This window comes from Numida meleagris, chromosome 1 (genome assembly GCF_002078875.1).
Source record: "Numida meleagris isolate 19003 breed g44 Domestic line chromosome 1, NumMel1.0, whole genome shotgun sequence".
Classification (NCBI taxonomy): Eukaryota; Metazoa; Chordata; class Aves; order Galliformes; family Numididae; genus Numida; species Numida meleagris.
This window is the reverse complement of record NC_034409.1, coordinates 46,947,221-46,966,253: the sequence shown is the minus strand read 5'-3', so window position 1 is coordinate 46,966,253 and position 19,033 is coordinate 46,947,221. Positions and strand designations below refer to the sequence as shown.

General features: G+C 37.0%; 1 long non-coding RNA gene across 6 annotated transcripts in view; it reads right to left on the bottom strand.

Moving 5' to 3' along the window:
• LOC110397450 overlaps positions 7,027–19,033 on the bottom strand; it is a 72,709-nt gene continuing 60,702 nt past the window's right edge. For all 6 annotated transcript variants that reach the window (XR_002437803.1, XR_002437826.1, XR_002437798.1 and 3 more), the window contains 4 exons: positions 14,930–15,027; positions 13,623–13,702; positions 10,698–10,857; positions 7,027–10,588 (listed from right to left, as the gene is read on the bottom strand). This is a non-coding gene — a long non-coding RNA (uncharacterized LOC110397450). The remainder of the gene's footprint in view (positions 10,589–10,697; positions 10,858–13,622; positions 13,703–14,929; positions 15,028–19,033) is intronic.

Genomic DNA, 19,033 nt, shown 5'->3' with positions numbered 1-19,033 from the left:
ATATTTTCCTGTCTCCTGGAGAGCTGTGCTCCATCACTGATGTAGATGCACTGAAGGGATTTTTTTTCAGAATAGACATCTTGCCATAGCGACAGGACTGTTGAAGCCACGTTCTTGTGCTTGTGCAGCCCCAGACTGCTGTCCACAGATGTGAGAGAGGATACACAGTCCTCTCTGGGGGCAAATGCCAAGGCAATTCACCTCAATTGCATTTGCAGTATTAGAAAAAATGCAGAACTCCCCTATTCAGCACTGCCAATAATTTCTGCCATTAAAAAGGGCGAGTACAATGCAATGAAGGTCTCACTTCATCTATGTATGTTGGTCCCAAAGTAATGCCTCCTATTTATTTCCTTGGAAACTACAACAGATACAAAGAGATCAGTAACATTATTTGACAGAGAAAATTCTCAGCTACAAAAAACTATTTTCCACCATAGTCACCACCATTAGCTGTGCCTTTTCACCAGTGATCAACAAGAGCTTTTGTGCTTTGCTTGTAAAAATCTGTACTAGTGGAGGTGACCCACTGTCACTGTCACTGCTGCTGAGATCTCAGTGAGATGGTGCTCATCACCTCACTGTGCTCACATTCAATGTCTGGTATCCATCAACATTCAGCAAATGTTGATGAATGTCAATGGGTTCAATTCCTCATGGAGGAATTCAATGACACACCTTTGCTTCATACGCACTTCCTTGTCAGATGCCTTTCTGTCAGACTGCCCCTCTGCTGCCATCTGTCACATGACAACACAGTGTAATAGAGTATTTGTGGGAAGGTTCAACCTCTGCTGCCTTACCACCAGCATCCACCTCTAACACTATGGGCTGGCATGATAAAATAGGAAGCATTACTTTTGTAGCAGTCCTTGTATGTACTCGTTACCTAGCTCCACCAAATCTGCATTTCAGAAGCAGCTTGGAGCAGAACAGTCATCACCACACAGGTACACTCCTGGGCTGTTTTTCAGTCAAGAGGACTATGCAGTTACCTCAAAAGTAGAACTATTTCATCCAGATTTTGCTCATTAATGACATTCCGTGCAGTTAGGTAATGGATTTACTCACTGGTGTCAAGCTGATAAACACCTCTCAGCTACCTGGCTGTCTCTGAGCTGTGCCCCAAAACTGGTGCATTACGTTGCCTACTTCCACCTGGGGCAACAGAAAAGAGAATGCTGTCACACACTGAACAAAGACACCCACCACTGAGCTCAGCTCCCTGCACTCCATGGTCTAGAAAATACCAGGGCTGTGCGGGTTAAGAGCCTCTGATAGCAAAATGGCCATGCTGATTGCATCGGTTGCATTGTGAGCTATATAAAAGTGTTTTCCAGATTACATATCTCCATAGGTTACGCTGTCATTATAAGGAACTGCATTTATGCAGTAGGGGAATTTGAGTTAGGAAATGTGACACTGCTAGTAAAAATGTGAACTGGAACAAAAATTACCCTGGAAAGAAGCACCTTAAACCTTTCATTTCAAAGAATCTGTACTAGGCTTGAAGAGAGCAAATAATGAGCAATGAAAGGAGTCTTTGTTATGCTGTGATCTCAAAGCTCTGCCAAAATGTCAAATAATCCATTTAATCAATCAGAAAATTAAAGAATGTGGTAAATTCCCAAGGTAGTTTGAGGTTTCAGCTGTGCCAAGTACTTCAGCTACTGCAGAAAGCTCATGTCACAATAGCAATTACTTAATAAGTAATTTTTGTCTAACCATGTTGATGTAAAAATACAATTTAGTTTTCAAATTATTTGCAGCTGTGCTCTTATATGGATACAGAATGCAATACCTCAGGAGATGTTTACATTTGTTGCTTCAAGCACTGGATTAATCTAATTTTTATCATACTATATCCTTCAAAAAGTTTCTATTATCTCAACACATAAGAAACTGAGTTCTTAAAATGGGTCTTCATGAGATAACATAAGAAAAGGAAGGCACTATCTGTTGATTCACATACAAATTTCATTACACGCTTCTCATACCAGTTCCCAAACTCCTATAGTTTCAAATACTGATTCTTTATACTCTTTGCTTTTCAAACTGGATAATTTATTTCAAGATTGAGTTCAATGCTCTTTTAAGAATCCTAGATTATCACCAGTTAAGATCTGAAAATGTGAAAAAGGCTATGCTGAACATTTTATGTTGTAGACTGTATTTTTCTATCCCTCTCAAAAGACAAATGTGACATAGATGTTAAAAGTGCAGATATGTGGTTTTAGCAGTCCTAATGAAATTAAAGACCCATTTTGTCGATGTGGAATTAAACATCAATATGTTATTTAAAAAAAAGGCTTGATGAGTATTTAGATGCTTTTTACTGGTTTAGGAAACTTGAGAATTCTTATATTGTCAGACAAAATAGTTCACTATTACTGCATAAAAATGTCAAAGTTCAGCTGAAGTTGAATAAGCCTTAATTTTAAATCAGACTATTTTAGGTTTGGTTCTGCATACAGATTTCCAGGATATATATTTTTTTCTGAATGTTATCTTGTTGTTTTTTTTTTTAAGAGATGCACTCTATATTTGCCGGTAACAAGATGGACAATATCTGTTTTTCCTCCATAGTTTTTAAAAATTGAAATGTTCACAGGAAAGAATCATAAACTCCATTAAATATATATCTGCACTACGGGTTGTTTTTTTTTTTTTTTTTTTTTTTAAAAGGCATTCAGTGCAGCAAACAAAGCCTGACTTGCATTCATGACAGCAGGTGGTGAGTGTCTTTGTGATCCTGCAGCCTATTAGCATGATCTCCTTCAGTGGCCGGATGAATAGGGACCTTCCTTTCAGAAGCCACAGTGAGTTTTACAAAAGCATCTGTGCAGAGGAGGGCTGGAAAGAATCCAGAGTCATGCAGCTTTCACTAACTCACTGATCCTTTCTTCAGTTCTCTATCACCGCTGCTTATCCACCTCTCTCTGTCCCCCTGCCTCGCGTTTCCCAGGACAAAGACTGGACAAAGACTAGCACGACGGTAGTGGAAGCATCCTGCAGAAACTAATTGAAATGGGCCATAAACTGATAACTCCTCAGGATGCACACAGCTTCTTCAAAAGTTCAAGAACTTTGGCCAAAGAGTAATCACCAAGTTGGTAATGATTCACTATGGCTGGTCTTCAGATTTTATTGGACTGGGGCATCTCCTTGCATTCCCTTTCCAACGTCCTTCCGGAGCACAAGTGCTTCCAGGGCTGAAGAACCAAGGAAACATCCTCCTCATTGCATTTCCTTGTGGGGACAGGAAGAATTAGCATACAGACTTGGAACTATACATGAAATAAGAAAAACGAAACTGCTTTTTTTGTCCAAAATATTTTTAAGAGGGAACTACTGCTTTCTGTAATGATTCTTCTAGTTTTCCTACTTGCTAGAGTTCCAAAAGTAACCTAGCTAATTCCTTCAAAATGCTATTCCAAGTTGATCAAATCAACTAAAAATTTAGGTCCAGCCAAAGCATTTTCATTTCAAACTTGAAAAAAAAATTCTCTTAAAAAGTTCAGCTATCCAAGCAAGTAATTAGGAATATGGACCCTGAATTCTACTAGGAATTATTCATAAAGTGTAACAACATAATAAGAGGCAAGTTTTTGTGGATATGAAAGTGGGCTTGATTTTGGACACGTGTATTTTCCATGGGGGAAAAAAAACGCTATTTTTATTTTTGAAATGACTGTTATTGAGTAGCAAACCAGAAAATATTGCCACCAATGTAAACAAGGAAGAGAGAAATATCAAAACTCACATAATGTTTGCCAGATGGTCAAGTTACGGGTGATAGTTTGTAATTAAAAAGAGTTTAAGGGAGAAGGATTGAAAGTAATACATTGTGTACAATATTTCTTGAGAAATCAAGAAATCAACCACAAGGCATTGACAAGGCAACTTTCAAACTAATCCTAAGAATTAAAATGATACTGAATTATTTGGCCAGAAAAACTTACTTATCTCTATGTACATAGATCCTTCTACCCTCGACCTGTCAACTATAATAGCACCTCTACTTCTTGTCATATAATGCTAAGCCTCTATTTCCAAAGCCCAGCATAGTGTTGTGGATGAATTCAACTGATGGTCCCATCAGAAAGGCAATGATAGTGCTAGGAGAATGGGTAAGTGCCAGTGTCCAGAAATAACATCTCTGATTCTATTTTCAGACAGCAATTGCAAACCTCTCTTCTTTCCCCAGTGTCACAGCCTTCTCAACAGTTAACAAAGCATTTCTTACATCCAGATTTAATTGCTGTTATTTATTCTCCATGATGCTACCTTTGAAGGCTGGTTTAAAATAGTAGCTCTGACAGAAAAAAAAACTACCCTTCATCTTATTTCCTTGCTTTAGAAAACACATTACACTTGTTTTCAGTGGCTTACACCCATTTACAGATGACATTCAAGCTGTCTGCATTGTCCTAGAAGGACTTAAAAAATCCGTCTTGCCACAGCTGCCAAGAGGTTGCCTCTCCTGAAAGCTGGTATGCTACCTAAGATTATTTTGAGTAGTGCCAGGTGTAAAGCAAGTTGCCTTGCTCTTGACTCAGTCTGTTAATAAATAAAGAAGGTACAAAATATGGATGTTTGCAAAACATTAGACAAAGTAGTAACTTTAACATTTCATCTTTGTGACAAGACCTTGCTTTCTTCTGACAAATGACTACATTTTAAACATATACACACACACACTCTTTTTACTCAAATTGACACTGACAAGAAAAATACTCTGTCATCAAGGCAAGATGTCATGTAAGGCTTGATTGTCAAGCTCTTATAACAATAACACACAATTCAAAGAGGGATTTCTGATATCATGTCACAGGATTTGTAAGAAAGGATATCCCTTGCTCAGGAAAAAAAACAAAGCAGAAACAGATCAGCTCCACCTTGGAGGCAGAGGGAAGAACAATTAGAGTAGAAATAATAAAATTATATGGAAAGAAGAGGTTAAAGAAGGATCTACGCTGTCCCTGGGTGAACTGTTACAAAAGAAACCCCAAACCTACTCTCTCATCCCCATTAACACAAGAAAAACACACTAGAAACACAAAAACGTATTTAAGATGTGACTACTCTAGGACATATTATTGCTCAATAGTTTATGAGTAAAAGCACCTTGGCACTTCGTTACAAAGTGAAGTCAGTGGAGCTGCGTCAGCAGACAGACGAAAACAAGGTACCAAAGTGAAATAGCTTGCTTAAGCCATTCTGGTGCCTAGTTTACAGGGATACATTAACCTTAACGATAGTTCAGAAGATTGCAGCTTTCCTGGCATTTCTTTCTATATATTTCACTCCACCATTTTGTGACTAATTTGTAAAACCAGAGCAGTTTCAAAAAGGTATGCTTAAAATTTCAGCCTAGTTTCATTAAGCAAATGGGACAAGAATGGTTGGCAACATGAAACCTACAGGTATGCTGACTGGCCTTGCTATGGCAGACGTAAACAGGTCCTGCTCATGCTCCAAGGATGAAGGTTTGCTCCCAGCAGACCAGAAATAGTTACATTAGCACAACACAGAGACAAGTCTTATATTTTCAGTACCTCAGCATAGGCAGAGTAAGTCCTCTTTGGTGACCAAAAGGTCAGGTAAACGCTCTATATAATTAACAGAGGTGAGGGGAAATAAATCAATTTTTCATGACTGGGTAAACCTCTTTTGGATCTTTGAAACCACACATTTTTCTCTGAATAGTTCACAGTAGAGAACTGTTAAATGTTTCCCACAAAAAGTTCAGGTATGACAGTGGCCCCAGTGATAAAATCTGCCTTTTGAAACCCAGTTCTGTGTTTCCCCTATAATCCTTATTCTTACCCAAAGTGAAGGCAGTCATTCGAAGTAAAGTTTATGTTATGCTAAGAAAACAAGATGTTCAACCTATTTACACCAAATCATCTGCAGGATTATAAACAGCAGCAATATATTCATACAAATATACATACGTTGCATTTTCAGTGTAGTTTCTGATAGAATACATAATACTTATTAACTTCCTCTGGCTGCTGCAGAGCTAAAACTACTATGGGAAAATGAGCCAGATTCTCATCAACAGTTAACAATTAATAAATCATTTACCATGTCCCTGTGGAACTTGTGTAATTTCACAGAAAGCAAAGGCATTGCAAAGGAAACAACCCAGAAATATTACTGGCACTGCTGAAACTAAGGACTTAGTTTTTGGTCAGTAGAGTGCTTCCAAATGGGTGCTGACAAGTAGAAAAAGAGCTCAGCTTTCCTTTAAGATCACACCTTCAGCCACTTGGCTCTGCATTTAAAAGTACTTCAACTTGGAGGACATGTTACTCTGGAAGTACTTTGGAAATATAATACAGTACTGAAAGCATACTTTTCAAGTGGGGCTGCATTTTTCATTGTATTCTCTGCAGTAATTATGAATTGTATATTGTTTAGGAGTGACAAAAATAAAGTTTAACTGAAATCTACCATTAAACTGAGAGAAATGGAGAAAAATAATACAGGAGCACATCTGAAAACTGTCTAAAGAACTTTGTCCCAGGTTTCTGGTGAGTAATCACTATATCCAAAGTAAACATTGAAAACATCTGGGGGCAAATGATGAAGACAGTTTTTATCTTAACCAAATACAAAGTTGAAAGACAAGAGCGGTTTATTCTCTTGGCAGTACATCCTGGGTACTCTTGGAAGCAAGTCTGTTAAAACATAAAAGACAATACTTTGCCTTTTAACAGAAATCTGCAAGTAACTTGTTTTACAAAGTTTTACACATTTTACTTCACGTGACATCATGTGTGTAAGCCGAAGACTGAAATAATTGCCACACTGTGTCTGTGAATTTGTCAAGGTCCAACTTTTCTGAGTGCAATTTAGTTTAAACTAGAAATCTAAATTTAGGGGGAAAAAGGGGAATATACTTCCTTCCTAGTTATTTTTGAACTTTTCACCAGGTGAGGCCCTGAGTTACGATAATGAGAAAGTACTTTTTAGCAGACAAAAAAATCACACAGGAGAGAAATAATGAAGGAGTCAAAGTACAAAAAATCAATAGTTTTATTAGTATATTTTTAAGAGAAAGAATACAGAATGAAAATTGTAAACAGCTGTAGCAGAACAAATAGCCTACTCAAAAATATTCCCAAAGGAAACTGGTACCCAGGAGCCAAGCAGAGTGGTAAGGCACTATGTGGAATGGCAGCAATGCAAAGAAATTGTCAGGGATTGTTTTCTGTTCTCAACACTATCAGCTTTTATCTCAGTTCCAGAATGAGAAAAGATCATGCACTTTCACAAGGACAAGAAAGTGGGGAAAGAGAATTCTTCATCAATCCCCAGATCATCACTCAGATTTGCTTTTGAACATGGAAGTAAAGAACCTGGATCACTTGCTAACAGGGTAGACCTTGTTTTGTTTTGTCCTTAATTTTCAAGCATTTACTAATTTGTTGGCTTTTCCTGGTATTCATTTTGGCATTTGTTTATTAGATACATTAAATTCTTAGCTTGGTGTTTCATATACAGTGTTATCTTTAGCAGAAAATGAAAGATGTATGAATGGTATAAACACTGAACACTGATGTGAAGATGGATCAGCTCATTAGAAACTTATTTCCTCTCATCAAACTACATGAGTAAGGGATGAAGAAGCAAAATGAATAACGTGGTAGTCAACATGGTGGCATACTAAATCATCTTCCAATCATTCTCAATAACTCTACAACTACAGCATGCTATCCTGATGGCCCCATCTGAGTTGATGATTTTTCACAATGTATTTCATGGCTTCCATCCCTACATGAGACTTTATTACTATCACATAGGAATAAAAAGCCATAAAACACTAGAGTGAATTTATCTTGATCAGATGCAATACTTATTTTCTTCACATGATTTCACCACCACTCCAAAACTAACCAATCATTTCATGCTACATTACTGAACATTTGAAACTACATTTCAATGACAAGGAACACACTGAAATGGTTACATCACAAATTAACAGAGCTTTTGCCTTTAAACACATTCCTACCTACAAGAATCAGGAAACAATCACAACACACAACCATTTAATCCACTGATAAAAGACAAGACACCACAGAAAAATGTCACTTCCACATACATCTTTCAACACATAAGGGAAGACGAGACAAAATAGAATCTGGTATAGGTTAAGGCTTTGAAAGCACCACTACCAGCATCTTACTAAAATTCTTTGCCATAGTGGCTTCCTGGCGTGCTTTATAAAAAAGGCAGAGACAATCACTAGAGAAATCTTCAAGACATCTGAGCTTAAGTAGAGAAACAAAGCAAAATTCCCTACTCATGGCACTGAAACAGCTACTACCACAGAGCTGCTAGCTGATATGGCTCACTAGTCCCTAGGATTGCTACATTCTGGGCTATGAGCTATTTACTATAGTTCCAAAGTCTCTATTTCTCCCGATCAAAGACAAAATGAGACAAATTATAATATGCCCTTATTTTCTTAGCCAGACTATGATACTGAGCTCCTGGTCTGAAAACAGTTATTTATTAATGTAATTACTATTCATCTTCTTATTACTACTAATTGGCCAAGTTGAAACACAAGTCTCCAGGGTCATTGAAAAGTCAATACAATAATTTAACTGCCATTTGAAAATAATTTTGCTTGCACACTTGCAAGCAAACTAGGCTGCATCAGAAATGTCTTGTTAAGCTAAAAGCCTTCACCAAAAATATTTTATATTTTTCCAGCTATGTACCCACCTTGCATGATACCAAAATTAACAGTGATGTACTGTTGACACTAGAACTAAAAATTACCTTAGGTTTGATATATGTACTCCTATTCTTTCTTGCCTACCAAATCCTATTTCTTGCATAATATGATGTTGATAGCACAGAAAAGAGCAAGAAATCATTAAATGAAAGGAAGTGCATAAATAAATTCAATTATCATGCATAAAACATGCAAATGATTTAAAGACTGCATATGAAACTCTAGTTTATATTCATTAATCTCAGGTTGCACTTTTGAGAGAAGAAGAGACACTAATTGGGTCCAGATTAATGCACTCCCAAACCTTCCAATTTGTTTTTAGGTGAAGGTTAAATGAAATGTATTAAAATAAACACAGCTGCTCACATCCCCAAATCTTCATCATTTGTGGGAAAAATAAAAAACTGAAAAGTATATTGCATGCTTAGTGTAACTGAGAATTAGGCTTTTCCTGGGAACCTCAGTATTGCCATTTACCCACTGCAATTTTTTATGAAAACTTTTCCCCAGGAAGATAACTCTGTGCTGAAAATTTGTCCAAACATCAAGCTAGACACGTGACACAGAGAACAGGGTAGAAGGGTTTGTGTTTGTCTAAATCCTGTAATGTTTTCCTCCCTTACCCCAAAGGATGCTGCTGATGGACCATCTTGAATAAGTCACTGTAAGAAGTGGCTCAGCCACAACCTGGCACATTGCTGCCACACAACTCAGTGCAGTGGGAAACAAGGCCTCACAAGATGGCTCAAGGGGCTCAACTTTGTTCAACCAGACAGCAGAAAAGCAACATATGATGGAACTCACTGCCTGCACCAGGCTTCACTGTTCCTTGGCACCCAGGGAGTCCAATAAATCAGCTGGGGATGGAAATAGTGCTCCTCCAGCTACCCCATCTCACTAGCTGTCAACCCCTGCCTACCCGGGGCTGATCCTGCCCCAAAAGAAAGGGAGGTGTAGGGGGTAGGGGATGGGCTTTTGGCCCAGAAACAAAGAACAACAAAAGGGCCCATTCCCAACCTTTAACAAAGGAAGGTTAAATAAAATGAACAACAAGAACATCAACAAAAAGGTCACCAAAGTAATTTCATGCTGAAAACAATGAATTTGGATGAGAGGCTCCAAGGGGAAAGGTTAGGGCGTTATCAGTGACATAATTTCTCTTTGTTCTTGTTAAAAGACATTGGAAATAGAATCCTTCTGATATAATGGAACACATCTGTACAGGATGGGATGCATTTGAAATCTTATATTTCTCTGGTTAATTTTAAAATGTTTTCCTCCTCAGCTACAGACATTACACCATGAAAGCACAAAAACACATACATGTAGACTCAGACATATATTCACATACATGGTTTCAGACACAGATCCACTTCTGCTGACAGCCTGACTTGGAGAGCTTTTTATTAAAATTAATTTTTGCACACTTGGAGTTGCTATATTATCTGCAATAAATAACAACAATAAGGCTGAAATCTGTCAACATCTTGACAAATATTCAAAGAGCTGTTTAGGTAGGAAATATGCTTATGATATTCATTGCTCCTAAAAGAGAAAATGATTATACAGTAACTAAACCCTAAGTAAGAGCTAAAGATATTCACCTCATGAAGCCATTGCTCAACTAGCCCCTTGGCACTTGCTGGAATTATTCACAGCACGAGCTCTACTTTTTCATTTTCTGCTGACTCCATGTGGGTAATTTCTTTCTCATGATTAAAAGTGAGCTTGGCAATTCCTTCAAAGCATTTCTTTAGGTGTGGCTGGATGTGGAGTGGATCCTTTGTCTCAGAAAGGATTCTTGAAAGATCATTGCTGCATTGAGAAAAAAAAAACCTGAAAAATGATTTTAAAAAAAAGATTTAAAAAAAAGAATTTTATAGGTATTTATACAAACATTTTTTACAACACCACCACCAACAGACAGATGCAATGGACTGTTTACCTTGGAAAGAATAGTCTTTTCTTCACCAAATAATCATTCAAGGCCTTCCTGAATGTCATCCAAAAGCGATTCTGCCTCTTCCAACTTATCCAGCATCTGGGGCTGCGAGATAACCCTTGTGGCATTGGTCTCCTTCACTGACTCCTTCGTTATTAGCCTCCTGGTGGGTGAGATAGAATACAGCGAATGTAATAACCATACTTCACACAACAGGCTTGCTCTCTCTTTTAAATTGAAAATCCCCTTATTACAAAACAAGGGGTGTTCTTTTTCTTCTACCTTTAAGTAGGACTGCCACATTCATTGCTTTTTACAAAAACGCAGCTGCTTTTTAAGCTACAGATAAATAGAATCTGCTAGGCGGTAATTCTACTCAGTCTGAATGCATTATTTTCTAAGTCACTTTGGCAAGGGACTTTTTATTATAAACTGGAATGAACAAGTCCTTTCCTCAACTAATTATGAGTATGTTTTGTCCTATACTATTAACTTACAATGCCAGATTGATCAGCTACTTTTTCCTTCAGCCAGTCCAATAAATTAACACATTCTTTCTGGGAAATTAGAGAGCTAATTATTAAGACTTTCTAGACTAATGATGAAAATATAAATAATATAAAGCGATGAAGAATGATGTATCAATAACATTCACACAGTCCCTTTGATGTGCACAATGCAACCTCCCATTTCAACACCACTTACGTGTGGATGGGAGCTATTTTGACTCAACCTAAAGAATTTTCTTTTCATAAAGCTTTGCTATATTGATATATAACAGTATTTGATGTTTTATGAGAACTGAGGAAAAAAGGCAAATCTGAAACACAATTTTTCATATACCTGTCCCTGGTGCCTGTTTTGTTTTCCTATTTTTGGACTTTCAACTTATAAAAAAATCAGGAAGAATAGAATAGAAGCCAAAGCTATAAAGACATTAAAACAGACAAAAATTGGGACTTGTATTATTACTCTTTTCACCATAAAACACAATGTACTGTGTTTGATTTGAAAAATAGTTTAGTTTACAGGGAAGAATTTGATATTCCTCAGTAACACCACAAAGTAGAAAACAGCTATGAGGTTTTTAGGACCGTCAGTGATTCAGAACACTCGGATTTGACAAAGAAAATGTTTAAACAACAATCCAAGCACACAACACATTTTGCCTGACTGTTGTCAATGGTTTATAATTACTGGTACAAAAAAAATCCAACAAATGAGATGCAAACATTTAGGTATTACCACATAATTGCCTTTATGCAAAATACAGTGATTATATTCATTAAAAGAAAAAGATGATGATGAAGAAAGAAAAATCTTTTCTGCTTATTAGTTCAAATTCATTTCACTATTGTTGAGTTGAAATCCATTAGAATGGATTCAGGAATATCTGAAGAACAGACTGAATGACTTTTGGTCCAACATTCAGGCTTACAAATTAGAAACAATCTTGGAATCAAGAATATGTTCGGATCACAAAGCCACTATCATAATATCATACTTTCATTGAGAATAATCCCATCCTTATTTACATATTTTTGCTTGAAAGATTAGGAGAAGTGACATTCTTCAAAGCAGCTACTGTGGGAAGTTATGTGCACGCAACCAACAGCACTGACATGACTGCGATGCTAAAGCTTGCTACATGAGACATTTCTTGGTCCTCTGGTAGTCTTGAAAATCTTTGGATGCTTTTGGGTTGCTGGTTTCCATCATCTAGAAGCCATCCTGGATGCTGGAATTCCAGGATTAGCCTAGTTTTTGTATAATGAAGAAAAAAATCTATTCTACTGTGTAGTGACAATATGTATCAGTAGATCTTTGAAGATGTGAGAGTAAATAAATAGCTAGACAAAGATTAACCCAATAGACTACACTCTATAGATACCATTTAGAGGAGAGAGATCTCACCAGTTACTTTACTGTTTAAAACAAGGCTATATTTTGTGCAAAGTTGCACGTTTTTGTACATTCAAAACACATCTTTCCATATTTTCTCTAAAACAAGGGCACTATCTAGGATACTGTGCTAGAAGAACAAAGGAATTTTGAACTGTTTACTTCTGCTTGCTTGAAAATATGTCTGGGTCTGTCCATTTAGTAACACTTCTTTTCATGACGTGACAGTATGAACAGCAATGAACTGTGGACAGGTTTAGCATTGTGGAGTACTGTTTCCCCTAAACTGATTTCTGAATGAAAGATATTCTCAACCATTTAGTGGCTGATTTCTAGGCAAGTTACAGGACTACTGGCCTTCAGATTGCTGAATATCTCATCTTTAACACTCACTAGTGCACAATGAATTTTGATTAAAAATGAACTTATTTTATTTCTGCTGGAACAATTAAGGACAATGAAATTGATGGCACCTACAGCTGATCTTATGCTGAGTATTGACTGAGAGCTTTTCACAGAAGTGATTGTTAAGGTGAAAAATGATAAAGTGAGTCAACAAACATTATAGCACCATTAAAGGCCTGTTTACATACAGGGAAAAGTATCTATAAACTCACAGTTCTCTACTTTAACCAGCTTTATGTCAGAAAGCAGAATCAAAATACTATGAAGAAGGTTCAGGAGAAGGAAAAAAATCACCACAAACGTCCTTTAGCAAACCTCTTTATAGGTACTCTTTTGCCTTGAACCTATATATAAGGTGAGTTGCATATCTCCTCCAAAATATTTCTCGCATTATTTAAAGCAAGTGTTCTACAGGTGCTTTTTGATACGCATACACTCAATAATCTATAGGCCATTCAATAGCACATCAGATATAGCTAAACATAGACAACACTCTGGGGAAGTTTCAGCAGTAAAGGCAAATTTTAATGATTTTACTTTGCCTGAAATGAAAGGAGATTCTGGGTCCAAACTATATGGGGAGTAAGAAAGATTTTACACATTTAACAAGCAAGATCTTACCATTTTTCATTCACAGCTCTCCTTGTAGTGCCATGGAGTTACCTCTGAAGCAGAACTTGAAGTCATTACTCCATAACACCCTGCATAAGTTATAAAAATGAAACTTCAGACATCCAAATCTGTAAGTTACCGTATATGCCCCCTGTTATACCATATTTATACTGGGTTTTAAAGGAAGTGTTGCTTTTTTTTTTTTCCTAGAAGCAAAAGTATTTGACATCATAGAATCATAGAATGGCTTGGGTTGGGGTGGACTCCAAGGATCATCAAGTTCCACTCCCCCCCCGCAACAGGCAGGGCCACCAACCTCCAGATCTAGTATTAGGCCTTGTTGCCCAGGGCCCCATTTAACCTGGTCTCGAACACCTCCAGGGAGTATCCACAGCTTCTCTGGGCAGCCTGTTCTAGCACGTCACCACTCTCTCTGTGAAGCACTTCCCCCTGACATCCAATCTAAACCTTTCCTCCTCGAGCTTAAAACCATTCTTCCTTGTCCTATCACTTTGTAAAAAGTTGATTCCCCTCCTTTTTATAATTCCCTTATAAACACTGGAAGGCTGTAATGAGGTCTCCTTGCAGCCTTCTCTTCTCCAGGCTGAACAAGCCCAGCTCCCTCAGCCTGTCTTCATAGGAGAGGTGCTCCAGCCCTCTGTCTTCATGGTCCTCTTCTGGAACCTTTCCAACAGCTCCATATCTTTCCTATACTGGGGGGGCCCAGACCTGGATGCAGCACTCCAGATGGGGCCTCACAATGGCAGAGCAGAGAGGGACAATCACCTCCCTGTCCCTGCTGGCCATTTCTCTTCTGATGGAGCCCACGATACCATTGGCCTTCCGAGATGCAAGAGCACACTGCTGGCTCATGTTCAGTTTTTCATCCACTAGGACTCCAAGGTCCTTCTCCATAGGGCTACATCAAAATATTCTAATAAATATTTTGCAAAAGATATTCTTTACCTCTTTCCCGTTCTGCTTCATGGAGTACAATGAGGAATAAGACATGCATGAATGCCTGTTTGACTTTCTCACTTGGTTGATTCACTAACTTACCAGGAGGCTATGTCCCTATTGTTTCTGAGCTCATGTCATAAAAACTAAACAGAAATCAATTTAAGACAATGAACTTTAAACTTTTCTCTCTCAATACTCTACAGGGCAAAAGTGGCACATCTAAGTTGGAAAAGTTTTAAATAATGAAAATCACTGAAGCCTAAACCACACACAATATAGTGAAAGCTGAGATGTGAGATGGAGATGAAATCTAAAAGCTAATTAAATTCAACAAGAGCCTCTCAAAAGCAACATACCAGCTTAGCCTCCCATGATAATATTTTGTTTTGAAGGGTGCAATAAATGGAGGTCTTTTCATGGCTGCCGATTTCAAAATGTGATCCACCAACTAAACCTGAGAGGGGAGAAAAAAAATAGATTAGATGCATGGATTACTGTACTGAATAGATGCCAAGGCCAAGATAAAAAGAATAGATAAGTTAGGGCTTCTGAGGAGCTAAATTTGAAGCCAACCAGCAAAACGGATTGAACCTTATTACCTCTAGTCACTGAGAAATTCCCTAGACAGTTGGATGTAATTTGAAAAGGTCAGAAAAAAAATTTCCTTCACAGTATTATTTCTTCATGGTTTAAGGGTGTACGTTTGTGAGATGCCAGCTCTAATCATTTTTATTGACTTGCTGTGGAGAGACAGACAGATGCACAGGGAAGCAAGACAGATGTGTAAGACATGTCCTACCTTTGTTTCCAGTTCTAAAACATAACACAGTATTAGGTATGTTTTAATGTTAATAATTTCAGTTTGTCCTTTGCTATCTCTGAGAGGAAAGTGCCTTGTTTGTCTAAGGCACAAAAGGGGGAAAAAACGTGCATATTATTGAAAACTTGCTACAATTTTTCATATTTGATATGAGAGTTCACTGAATTTCATGTGAATCTGAAATATATAACTAGAATTCAGTAACTGTAATAGGATTTTCTAGACAATTTTAGGTATGCTCTGTTGATTTTTCTTCTCACTTAAAGGGAAGCAGTTCTCTCTGAAGAGATAATAGAATGACCTTCAACATACTGACAGTACAAGCTTTGTTATCATTGTGCTGTCCTGTGGAAAAGAAAAACACCACACACACAAAAACAAAACAAAAGAAAAACCAACAAAACAAACCACCTCAATTAAAAGCATTTAATTATTTTACTTAGCACACACAGAGACTTGCAATCAATCTGAACATTTGCTAACATTACATTAACAGTCAATTTTTTTGTCATGCAATTAAAATCAAAGGAGATTTAGCAACACAAAAGCGGAATTATCCGCCCCAGTCGCTAGAAAAGTTTAATTAACATTAGATTTTCTTTCACTCAGAAGACATTTGTCTTCCATTCATAACACAAACATCGGTATTCATTGTATTTTGGCACTGAATGCAATGCAGAGACAATTTTAATGGCTATTAAAGTGTAGCTCTGTGAGTTCTTCCACTGCATTATGTTTATGGAACCTGCCTGAAAGATGACTAAAACTGTTTCCACTTGGATAAGAAAGCCATTTTCATATGGTCATATTCCCTCCCTTTAAGCACCATGCATTCAGAGTTACAAGAAATCTCAGCAGAATAGTTGCATATATATATTAACTCCTCGAGAACATTATAGCTCTAAAAGCAGATCAAGAAGTGTTAGCCTATGAGAGGAACAAAAACCATGGGGAAATGTTCCACTCACAAAAGCTGATACTTTCAACTGAAGTGGGACTGTTCCCCAGTAGAAAAGATGTATAGTTCATTTAAACATAGAACTCCCTTCAACAATTCAGGAAACTTTCAAAAAGAAGACAAGCAAACCTGCCTATATGGAAACGATGCTGGGGAGAGGGAATAGCACTCTAGATTTAGACTCTACAACTCTTTTTAAATTTATTTATTTATTTATTAATCAGGCTCCCACTGTTTCATCTTCAGCATGATACTGAAGCAGAATGGTAATTTGATATTTTAAGATAAGAAATGTGTAAATACAAAGAAACCCTGCAGTTTCTGAGGTATCAAGACAATACATTCTCTATTTTTTTTCCAGCAGAAAGACTGATAGAGAAATTAAGTTCTGTTATCCCCTGAACTAGTCTTAAAGATTAATTTATGAACCCTATGAGTCTTTCAGCTACTCAACTAACAAAAATAAAGTAACACTCATCTTATGGATCATGAAAATAGATGTTTGAGCCAAAAAATATTTAATGTTAGAGACTCAGTTTTCCAATGAATATTCCTCCAACATATTTTGGTGCCACTTACAACACAGTAATAAGAGACCTCATTTAATTGCTGCAAAATCCTTACAGCTTTTGTTTCTTTATTGTTCCCATCTCCTCAATAACAGCAGGTGATGTTGCATGATCTTATATATTGTTCCTTCTCTCAAATGAGCCAGTATTCAAAGACCATTTAAAAAATTGCAGGAGTGCCTTTAAGATTTTCATTGTATATATGACAACTTTCTTGCTCTATTTGAGCCAGATTAACATGTGGGAGAAACTAGGACTTTGATAAGACAACCAGCTCTTGAGCCTCTCTCCAGAGTAAAACAAACTGGTTCTGTCTAACCCTCATGTGTCCGTGGCAATGTCCTCCCTGTTTATATAAGACTGCTTTCCTCCTGTCTATAACTTTTATTTGTCATGTGGTGGTAGAATTATGCAAAATTCAAATTATTGCTAACTCTCACTATTTAACAATAAAGTTAGTTTATTACTTAAACAGATTTTTCAGAAAGGTGAGGGACTTTCAGTTACATCTAGTCAGAATTTATTTTTAAACTGTATTACTGATGTTCAACCACAAGTTGTTTGGTTGTAGAAATTACACTTATTTCCATCTTTTCAATCTACAGGGTTAGGGTCCAACTGGAATTCCAGTTAATGTAACAAGATTACGTCACAGTCATGATCTGGTAGAGTTTCTTTCAGTTTGTTTTTCTGTATGCGAGCAGAAGATTGTGATATTAAAAAAAATAAATTTAAAAATACATGTGTTTCTGTCCTGTAAATTAACAATGATATTAGGAAACATTTCTTCTCAGAAAAAAGTGGTGATGAACTGGAACAGGCCACCTGGAGGTGGTGGAGTCATTGTCCCTGGAAGTTTTGAAGAAATTGGTAGATGTTGCACTGCATAACTTCGTCTAGAATGGTCACTGGCATGGGTTGATGGTTGCACTAGATGTTCTTAGTGGTCCTTCCAACATTAATGATTCTATAAATTGTAGCTACCTTTGTCTTAACCACTGGATTACTGGAACTCATTCAACATGGGATTTTAACTGTAGCCAATCAAAGGATGGGATTCCAAAGAATAAATTTTGTTTGATTTTGGAATGCATACCCTTAGGAGTCTACAAGATGAGTATGTCCTGACATCTTTCATAAACTAATTTGAATGCTTCAGCATTCTCCTTCACTTCTGGTTCAAAGTTTCTTTTCCTCACACATCTAATAGAAAAGCGAAATGCCATTCTTCAGCTTTGACCCACAGCCTGACTCTTCACAGAACTTGAGGGAGGGCTGGATTCTCCTTTCTATTATACACAGTCTAGAGATTGCCCAGGCACTCTTGAATTTTATTTTTATCAGGAAAGATGCCCAAGCTGTGCTCCATTAAAAGAATAAGAAAAAGGAAAATAAGATTGTGTAAGAGCACATTCTAGACAGAATTCCAGTTTTAAATGAGCTCCATTGTCACTTCAACCTGCAGCAGGCCATGTTGCTCACCTATGTAGCACACACAAAAGAACTGGGTAGCTATTTTACAGAGAGAAGGAAAGGCTTGAGAGATTGATATGAGAATAGAATCATTACAAAGATTAACTCCAACAAGCAGAGTTAGCTGATAGCTACTGGCTTTATTACTTATTGGTATTCCAACTGGTCCTCTCCTTTCCAAATGGAATATCTAACTTCATTTCACTATTTATTTATCTAACTGGACATACAAAGGTTTTCAAAGAAAGCACAGAAAATTTTCTAACATCTTACATCATATTGGGGAAGCTAATTTCATTTTTGTACCATTCATAATGTGTCAGTTAAACAATTACTAATAGTGTGCTCCATCTTAGAGGCCACTTTGTGATGTGTAGAATTCAAACCCATCTCTTTTTTTTCTATTTGGAATAATTAAAACACCCTTAAAAAAAGACTTCAGTTCACTTAAATGTAATGTTTATGTCTCAAATATCATCTCATTGTTAAAATAAATTAGCCCCCCTTAAAGACGTAATATTAAAAAAAAAAAAAAGGATTTAAAATGCATGAAAGTCCATCTTGCCAAATTCTCTACTGTGAACAGTGATTTAGCTCCCAGCTCTAATATCATTAAAATTAACTTCCAGATAATTAGGCT